General features: G+C 49.4%; 1 pseudogene; it reads left to right on the top strand.

Annotated features, from left to right (window-relative positions):
• The first annotated feature begins 8463 nt into the window (after nucleotides 1-8463).
• On the top strand, nucleotides 8464-9423 carry LOC136469971 (putative WEB family protein At1g65010, chloroplastic; annotated as a pseudogene).
• Nucleotides 9424-10091: the final 668 nt, after the last annotated feature.

Raw genomic sequence — 10091 nt, 5'->3', positions numbered from 1 at the left:
GGCTGCCGCGAGAGAAGCGGTTGTTGCGGTGGAGAGGACGGACGCTGGGTTTGTAGATTCCCTGTAGCGAACGGAATGATTGGGGAGCAGATAGAGTTGTGCGGTATGGAAGTCTGGACTGTATATTGGCAGTTTAGGGCGGTTTGGAGCTGTGCGGTGCGGACAGCCTTATACCTCAAGCGAACAACCCGTGTGATTACTAGGGTTGATTTTATGGAAGCTTCTTTGTCCTACCATAAAAACTAGTAGTATCAACTGACCGGTGTTTTCTTTTTTCCCACAATCAACAGAGTTTTGATTTCCTCTGTACCATATGTTATATTATTATATTTGCAGCTTGCCATGTTGTAGTGAGCTCATTGGTGGTTGCGTCATGCTGGTCAATGATAATTACTATTATAATTTACGAGATTACAGTAACTCTTACTGGTATCGTAAATACATATTCATGTTATCATAAATTAGTAAAAACATTATCGTAAATCAAAGTGGCTATAAAATAAGTATGCTTGGAACTACGCGTATATATATATATATATATATATATATATATATATATATATATATATATATATATATATATATAATACACACTTACTTTCAAGCATACTTTATTGCTATATAAACTGAGATTCTTCTGGTACAGCGCTACAGTGTCTGAGAGGAAAATATTATCCTTTTGGATTATTTTATACTGAATATGACTAGCTATAGTGTACTCTCTCCAAGAATGATCTTATAGGTTTAGTTCAATATAAATCGTTGCAATTTGCAAGTTCCACAAAAAAAAATTGAGATACCAAATTAGTACCATTAAATTTAATTTGTCATGTAATATAGTTTCATAGTACATCTATTTGCTATCATCCTTCATTCCGAACGTTTCTTTTCTTCTTCTACAGTGATTCTTGCTCCCTCTTCCACTAGCTACAACGATGCTTCTAACTAGTTGCGTCGTTGCCTGCTTTCACTTTGTTGCTGCTTCCTGCAGGCACTCCATATACATTGGCTAGCGGTTACGACTCTCGCTCAACTCTGATATACTGGTTTACCATGGTCAACATCCCATTTCAGAGCTGATCTGATCCTGCCTGACAGCTCCAAAATTCACGACAAAACCGTTTGAGGAAGCACCGGTGAGCCTAGCAGCCCTGAATCAGCTACGTACGATTGTCTTAAAATAAGCCCAGATCCAATTCTTACGCACCAAAACCAACTTCATTTTCGGCAGGATCAAGGACAGAGCGGAACAGTAGCACACAAGACTCATCGTCACCCTATGCAAGCGCAAAGCACACATCAAGCTATATATATTGGAGTGACGAATTAGGTTGAGCTTTGGCTCATCTCTATATACGGCGGCAGGTGCCGTGGTGAGTATTGTTGTAAAACACAGACTCTATCATAGAAGAAAATGAGAAGGAAGGGTCCTAATCTTAGTCTGTTTGTATCTGGGCTCTTACCAAACTTTTAGGCCTTGCAAGACTATATATACGTGAGAGTTATGTGTTGTAATCATCAATATTCAGAGGAATAAAGAATGGTCTCCCTATCTTTGTGTCTATTTATGTTACTTTCATCTACTATGTTAATTATGAGAAACGGAGAGAGAAAGGTCCTAACCGCTAGCAACATGTTTTATAAGACGTTATCAGCACGATAAGCTTCTTGTCGACATCACCGTTGAAGCCATCGCCGATCTTTGATGACGATGCTTGTACCGTCGACGTCCCGCCGCGACTACTTCGTCGACGTCGACATTCCTACGTCGTTAGCGGAACGGATCTGCTACCTCTACTTGCTACCGATCTGCACTACATCAATATTGTGGGGGGTATGACCCCGGATACCCACGGCAGACCACATGGGCTGTGCCCTCAGGGGTGGCCCAGCCCACAAGACAAAGCCTTGCGGGGCACGACTCTGGTCGGCGCCTTCCGCAAAATATCTGGAAGATATCCTAAAGATACTACGAGATCTGTTAGGATATGTATGATTCCAAGATTCCTATAATCAGTTATTACTTTTCGGTTATCTCTTAGATCTAACCGACTTGTAACCCTGCTCCCCGGACTATATAAGGCGGGCAGGGACCCCCTCCAAACACACGCAATATCAAACAATAGCTAATGCAAACCAACAGACCACAGGAGTAGGGTATTACGTCATACTGACGGCATAAACCTGTCTAACTCGTGTGTCTCTGTTGCCTTCTTATTCTTGATCTCACACTCCTCTGCTGATCAATCTATCTTCGTGGGATATCCCTCGAAGGACTGCCGACGATATTCTGTTGACAGTTGGCGCGCCAAGTAGGGGCTGTGCATGTTGTTTCCTTGTCGAATAAGATGGCTTTTTCCGCAGACTCTTCGTCCCTTCCGCAGCCCGGCCAAATCTTCACGGTCGGATCCATCTCGTGGGTCATCAACGCTGACGGAGTCGGAGAGCTCCTCGAGCCGGTGTAGATCATTTCTGCGCCGACCACCCTCGCGCCTACAACTACAAATCCGATCTTGGAACCACTTTCGAGGTCGCCTTCATCAACGACCTGCCGCCCGCTTCTTCACAACCAAAGGAGGCAGATCAACAATGACGATCTGATCGAATCGATCAGGTCGGTCTGAAGCTCGCCGATTGCTTCTTCATCGCCGAATCGGCTCTGGACACTTTGGTTCAGCACCGACCACCCTCCGATCCAGATCTATCGGAGGCTGCTCAGAAAACTCTAGGAGTTGCGGCTCTGCCCTTCAGGTTCACCAACGTCGCCGCTACTTACCAAGACGCCCTGAGGGGAATATTCGCCGACTAGGTGGGAGATGCCCATCCACTCGCCGACCAGCTCACCGTCTAGCCTCCGCCAGCCGTCAACATGCTACACATAGGCCGGTGCCCCGGAGCATCCCTCTAGACCATCCCGGAGGAAAATCCGGGCTCTTCGTCTCAGGGCTCTACGGAGACCCTCGCCGAAACCTTCACCGAGTAGCTCCTTTTCCCACCCTTCCGGGGTGGCATGATCTTCAACGTCAGCATCGACAGCCCTCCTCGGAATGGTGAAACCGAGGAGGAACGTGTCGCTTGCGAGAACCAAAATGTCAACCGCGCGTAGCGCCAAGAAAACGAGGTAGCTATTGCGTGGGCCGAGGCTGCTCGAAATAATTGGCTCGACTCACAAGGAAGGCCACTTCCACTCCACTACGACCTCGACGAAGAGTTTCTCCACGTTGACGGCCACAACGTCTTCAAGACTCCAAGTGCCAATCTGGCAGTGGCCGCCAATGAGCTCGCCCGCCTCCCGCACACGCCCGAGCTCACCAAGGTCACCGCCGTGCTTAAAGCGGCATACTATCCGGTTAATGAGATTCGTGAGGATCAGAGACCTTCATGCTCCACGAGCATGATTCGCCGATCAGCTATGCCGAGAACCAATCACCGCCCCAATCAAAGCTGTTTCGCCGACCAGTCACTGCCTCTCTAGGGGGGAGCCGAGGGCCACCACGCCGAACATCATCGCCAACACGACTAGGAGGTCGAACATGACGCTCAAGTGCACCTCAGCAACCTCCGAGATGCACGATGGCATATCGAGCAACATCGCTTCGGTCATCATGAAGATGAAGTACGCCGTCGCCATGAGTACGAGCAGGAGTACAGAAACCCGGACTCAGCTCTCGAGTAGATCGATGCCGGCAACGCTGCAACCGACGCCGACCACAACCCCAAAGGGCCTCCAGCATTTACGAGGGCGCTCCGAACACTCCAATGGCCCCGTGGTTTCAAAATTACTGGGGTCGAGCCCTACGAGGGAAGGATGAATCCAACATAGTGGCTACAAGATTATGCCACCGCTGTCCACGCCGCCGGAGGAGACACCAGTGTCATGGCGAACTATCTCCCTGTCATGCTCACGCCACCCACCATGAGCAGGTTTACTAGCCTTGCCCCGAACTCCATCAGATCCCGGGAAGAGCTAAAAAAGTCTTCACCAACAATTATATGGCTACGTGTACTCGGTCGGGCACCAAGCATGATCTCAACCGCATCAACCAGAAGCCGTCCGAGCTCCTCCGTAGCTACATTCAACGCTTTTCCGAGATGAGGAATTCTATTCCCAACATCACGGAAGCTGAGGTCATCACCGCCTTCACCCGAGGACTCCACCATCATGAGCTTCACACCAAGTTTAACCGCAAGCCTCCTATAGGCATTGGTGAGATGATCACTACTGCCAGCCAGTACGCCAATGACGAGGAAGCCAAGGTGTGCTTCAACGAGGATGCGGGCACCCATCGCCTGCCTCGCCGCTATGATGACCGCCCCGATGACCGACGCCATAATGACCGCAGCTTCAACGACCACAGTTACCATCATGACAGCGGCCGTGATTGAACAAAAGGACCCAAGCCTGGCCAAAATCATCACCACCGGCCAGACCACATCGTCACTGCCGTCAATCAACCTCGCGCCTAGTGCAACTATGATGAGCAGTACAAAAAGATCCTCAACGGCCCGTGCCCTCCTCACAAGAACGCTAAACACAAGGTGAAGAACTGCCTCGGCTTGGCTAAGGAATTTTAGGACAAAAAGCTAGAAGACGATGCCAACGATGGAGCCGGAGGCCGCAGACCACCTAGGGGCAACAACAATGCCTTCTAGGACCACAACAAGGTGGTCGCCACCATCTTCGGGTGCCTCGCCTCTACCAAAAGCAGAAGAGAACAAAAGCTCGCCGCATGGCGGGTGCTCTCCGTCACTATGGAAGACGACACCACCAACCCTATTTATCGCCCATGGTCCAAGGTACCCATCACCTTCAGCAGGGCCGACCAGTGGGCGGACATCCCCTACATAGGGCGTTTCCCCCTCGTCCTTGACACAACCGTCCAGAAGGTGCTTTTTAGAAAGGTACTCGTGGACGGTGGGAGCGCCCTGCATCTCCTCTTCGTCGGAGCCCTAAAGGAGCTGGGCCTTGGGTTATCAGATCTCACACCCTCTAACTCCTCCTTTTGGGGTGTGGTACCTGGTAAGGCCTCTAAACTGCTTAGGGAGATCACCCTACCAGTACAGTTCGGCATGGTAGGCAACTACCGTGCGAACACATCAACTTCTACATCGCTGACTTCAACACCGCCTACCATGCCATACTTGGTCGGCTAGCTCTGGCCAAGTTCCTGGCTGTACCGCACTATGCATATCTAGTGCTAAAGATGCCTTCACCTGTAGGAGTTCTGGCCCTGCGGGCCAACCTCTCCATCGCCTATGCCTGTGAGAGAGAGAGTCTCGCTCTCGCTAAAGCCACCGACCTCTCCATCAAGATGGCCAGCGTGGTCACCGAAGCCAAGACGTTGCCTGCCGATGACATGGAGATCTTAGAGCTGGAAACTCCCTGTGCCTCCGCCAAGTCCAAGGAAATAAAGGAGGTCGGCCTTGGCCTCGATGACCCTTCCAAGACCATGAAGATTGGGGCTCACCTTGACCCCAAATAGGAAGGCGCGCTCGTCTCCTTCCTACATGCCAACGCCGACGTGTTTGCTTGGAAACCTATAGACATGTCGGGGGCACCATGGGAGAAGATCGAGTACTCCTTGAATGTCTTGCCGACTGCCAAACCGATCAAGCAGAAACTCCATAGATTCACGCCAGACAAGAAGGAGGCTATTAGGGTAGAAATAAAATGGCTCTTAGCTGCCGGATTTATAAAAGAACTATATCATCCTAAGTGGTTAGCAAACCCTGTTCTCGTTCGAAAAAAGAATAAGAAATGGAGAATGTGCGTTGATTACACTGATCTTAACAAACACTGCCCTAAAGACCCCTTCGGTTTGCCTTGGATAGATGAGGTTGTAGACTCCACCGTCGGCTACAAACTGCTCTCCTTCCTTGATTATTACTCCGGCTATCACTAGATCTCCCTCAAGGAAGAAGACCAGATCAAGACGTCGTTCATCACCCCCTTCAGTGCATACTGCTACACCACCATGTCCCTTTGTGTGCTAGCCACATGGTTGTGCTGCTAGGCACGCGCTAGTGCTCGGGTATATGGTTGAGACACGCTACAAAACCTGCTGATGCTCTACCTCAATCTTCGATAAATCTTGCTAGTGATGTTTGTGGCTACAAAAAAAATTAGTTCCATGTATTCCTCCATCTACAAGTGACATAGTGGCCTTTCAACCTTAGGTAAAATCTCATCATCCAATCTAGCAAACATCTTCTATGTGAATCGACCAAGAACATGAATGTCTCTTTATCATCTCATATGGTTTTTCTCTAGCACTACTACTCTATTGCTCTAAACTGCAATATCGTCTATATGTTAGGATGGATGACCATCAGTGGATGTACACGGGCTATCAGAAGAGGGGTCAATACACAAATGAATGGATTGAGAAGGCCAATGATTTCATGATGAAGGCATTTGCAAACGGACGGCGACATGCCTGGTGTCCCTATAGGAAGTGTAAGAACAAGGCAATGAAAACATATGAGGAGATGACTAAAGATCTTGTCAACAATGGATTTGTAGAGAACTATACCCGGTGGACCATGCATGGTGAACGCCATCGTGCGAGAGAAGAGGTCGTGAGACAACGGATCGAGGAGTTTGATTCTGAAGCCGGGGTGGTAGAAATGTTAAATGACCTTGACATGGCTTTCGATGAAGGAAGTGTAGAGCAGGAGCCAGAGCAAACTGCAAAGGTGTTTTACGCCATGTTGGATGCGGCACAACAACCCCTTCACGGGCACACCAATGTTTCTAAACTGGATGCCATTGCACGTCTAATGGCTGTGAAGTCCCAGTTTAGCTGGAGTAGAGAATTCTTTGATCAACTATTGACAGTAGTTGGCACCCTACTTCTGGATGATCACGTTCTGCCAAAGAACACGTATGAGTCAAATAAAATCCTTCGTGCACTCAAGATGTCGTACGAGCAGATACATGCTTGTCCGAACGGATGCATCTTATTCAGGGGAGAACATGTTGACGATAAGTAATGTCCGAAGTGTAAGGCATCTAGGTACATTGAGTTAGAATCTGGTGATGGTCGGAAGACGCAAACAAAAGTTGGCGCAAAGATCTACCTTCCTTTCATACCGAGGATCCAATGGCTTTTCATGAGCGAGGAATCCGCAAAACAGATGATGTGGCACAAAACTGGACGCCGATGACGTGGCACAAGATGATACCGTTGGTGCCTCCACCTCCGCGCGACGGCACTCCTGTGAGTCACTTAGATGCACTCTTCACTTTCGTGTCATATAGAGCTACCTTCAACTTATACCTTAGTTTGACCTACCATAGCTTAGACCTTAGAATTTGCTTTGATCCAGATAACTCACATGTGCAATCTCATTCTAGGGACCTTCTACAGCTGGATCGAACAACGATATGCAGGGTGATCAAGACCTAGACTTGACTCTGTTTCTCCGTAGGCCTCTGACCATGTGACAGGCCATCCGACCTTGTTTGATAGGTTTGTATGTTGAACTGTGGACTTGGTTGAACTTTGTGGACTTTGGACATATGTTGATGGTGTTTGTGGACTTTGCATGGTGCTTGTCGACATATGTTGGTTATTGTGAGTGGATGTGACATTTGTGAACATATATGTGATATATATTGCCTATCTGTCATGTTATTATAATTTCCTATGATTTTGTTGCTTATTGTGACTGGATATGCACTGAAACAAACAAAAAAAATCTGTGGACATATTTTACCGAGTGTAGCACTCGGTAAAACAGAGATTCTGTCAGTTTTACCGACTGTAGCACTCGGTAAAACAGCGAATAGAACCAAATTGGTTCTGATTCTGTGAATTTTGCTGAGTGTGCCATTTTTTACCGAGTGTCGCGTCCCCACTCAGAAATATTTGACTACTTTTTACCGAGTGGGAACACTCGGTAAACATTATTCCTGAAGTTTATTTGCGGAATTGTTTTAATCACAAAAATGGTTATTCTTTTACCGAGTGTTAGGAGCTACACTCGGTAAACATTATTCAAAAAATTTATTTGCGGAATTGTTTTAATCACGAAATGCTAATTTATTTACCGAGTGCTGCTAGTGACACTCGGTAAACGTCGCTGTTAACGGTCAGTTTGGAGGCTGACGACCGTCAAGTCATAATTGTTTACCGAGTGTCGTTGTAGCACTCGGTAACGCTCTGCTCTGAGTGCGCCGATATTAGACACTCGGTAAAATAACTTCACCAAGTCGTTGTTTGCCAAGTCCACTTTACCGAGTGTGGCACTCGGTAAAGAGTTTGCCGAGTGTGTAGCACTATTTGCCGAGTGTTACTCACACTCGGTAATTACACAGTATCCCGTAGTGCCTCATATGACATTCCGTTGGATTCTCCATCCGTGAACCGTTAACTGCCATGTGAAAAGTCGATTTTGCCCCTGTGGGCCCCACCACCCTTCTCCCTCCTCTCCTCCCCTTCTCCCTCCTGTCCGCCCACGATGGAGCGTGTGATGCGGCTCCTAGAGCGGGAGGCGGCGTCGGCCAAGTAGCGGGAGATGATGAAGATGTGGGAGTCGCTGGTCCAGCAGACCAAGGAGCTGGAGCAGGCCAAGATCAATCTCGAGGAGGCCAGGCTTGAGGTCGCCGCGCTACGGCATCAACAACAGCAGGGTGAGGACGCCGCCACCGGGCTGTCCGCGCAGGCATAGACACAGACACAGTAGCAGTGGAGCGTCATGGACCTCATGTTCAGCGGCGTGGATGAGGAGATCAACGGTCTTCGTGCTAGGCTCCGCGCGTCGGCGCAGGACGAGGAGCGGAGCCGAAAGGCGGCAGACGAGCTCACCGCGGCACTATCCACGGTTAGCAGGGAGGCTAAGTAGGTCAAGGCGTGGCTCTGCGACGCATGGGACGAGCTAGAGGCGGCCCACGCCGAGCGCGACCGGCTCTGGGGCCTCCTCCAAGGCATCGAGGCAGAGCTGTGGTCGGCGACCGAGCGTGTCGACGCGCTCACCGCCGACTGGAAGGACACCGCAGACGGGTGGCGCGCTAGGGAGAAGGCGCTGTTGGAGCGCGCGCGTGGCGCAGAGGAGGAGGCCACCGCCGCATGGGTGGAGAGCGCCACCGAGATCGACGCGGCACGACGGGCGCTCGCCGACGACAACGCCACGCTGCGCCGCGCACTGGAGCAGGCGGTCGAGGAGGCTAACGCGGCCGCCGAGGCGCTCGAGGCCGCGACCGGCGACAATGCCGGGCTGCAGGAGGCCGTCGCGGAGAAAGAGCGCGCCCTCAAGGGACTCAGGGCCAGTGAGACAGCGGCCAGGGAGCGCGCCGAGGAGCTCCAGGGCCAGCTGGCGGTGACAAGGAAAGAGCGGGAGATCCCGCTGGTGGAGAAGCGGAAGCGGGAAGACGCGCAGGGCAAGCTGGGCGCCGGAATGTTCCTGGACTCTAGGAGGTAGAGGAGAGGGAGGGAGGAAGAGGAAGGAAGGGGCGTGACAGGAGGGAGAAAGGGAGGAGAGGAGGGAGAAGGGTGGTGGGGCCCACAGGGGCAAAATTGTCTTTTCACGTGGTAGTTAACGGTTCTAGAATGGAGAGTCCAACGGAATGTCATATAAGGAATGAAAGATGAACTCGGTGTCAAATAGGGAACGGAAATTTTTTGAGGGCCAAGAAAGGAACGGGTCATTTGTTCGGTGTCAAATAAGGAATTCTCTCATCAGATTTTTATGGGCTGAGCAGAAGAAAAAGAACTGGCAGTTCTTAGGGCAAGGAACGAGCTGGAATTGACCCAACAATGAGTTGGGCTTCAAAAATAAAAAAAAATCTAGAAAGAGAAAAGGGCATGTAGTAAGCTGAATTTTCTACGTGTTTCATTGAATCCTGTAGATTCCTTGTATAGGTCCTGTATCTTTGCAGAATAGGTCCGGCTCTTTCTAGATATTACGGAGTGGGGGTGTTTTTGAATGAAACCCCTCGAAATTTTCAGTTTTTATAACAATTTTCTGAATAATTAACCCTAGATCTTTGTCAATGTACATTTATTGTATTGCTTATACCCACATGTATAAGAACTTATATACAACATTATATTAAATCCGTAATTTAATTATTGTTGTTTTGTCTAGCT

The sequence above is a fragment of the Miscanthus floridulus genome, chromosome 8 (genome assembly GCF_019320115.1).
Source record: "Miscanthus floridulus cultivar M001 chromosome 8, ASM1932011v1, whole genome shotgun sequence".
Taxonomy (NCBI): domain Eukaryota; kingdom Viridiplantae; phylum Streptophyta; class Magnoliopsida; order Poales; family Poaceae; genus Miscanthus; species Miscanthus floridulus.
Note: the sequence above shows the minus strand (reverse complement) of the source record. Positions and strands in the feature narration are given on the sequence as shown.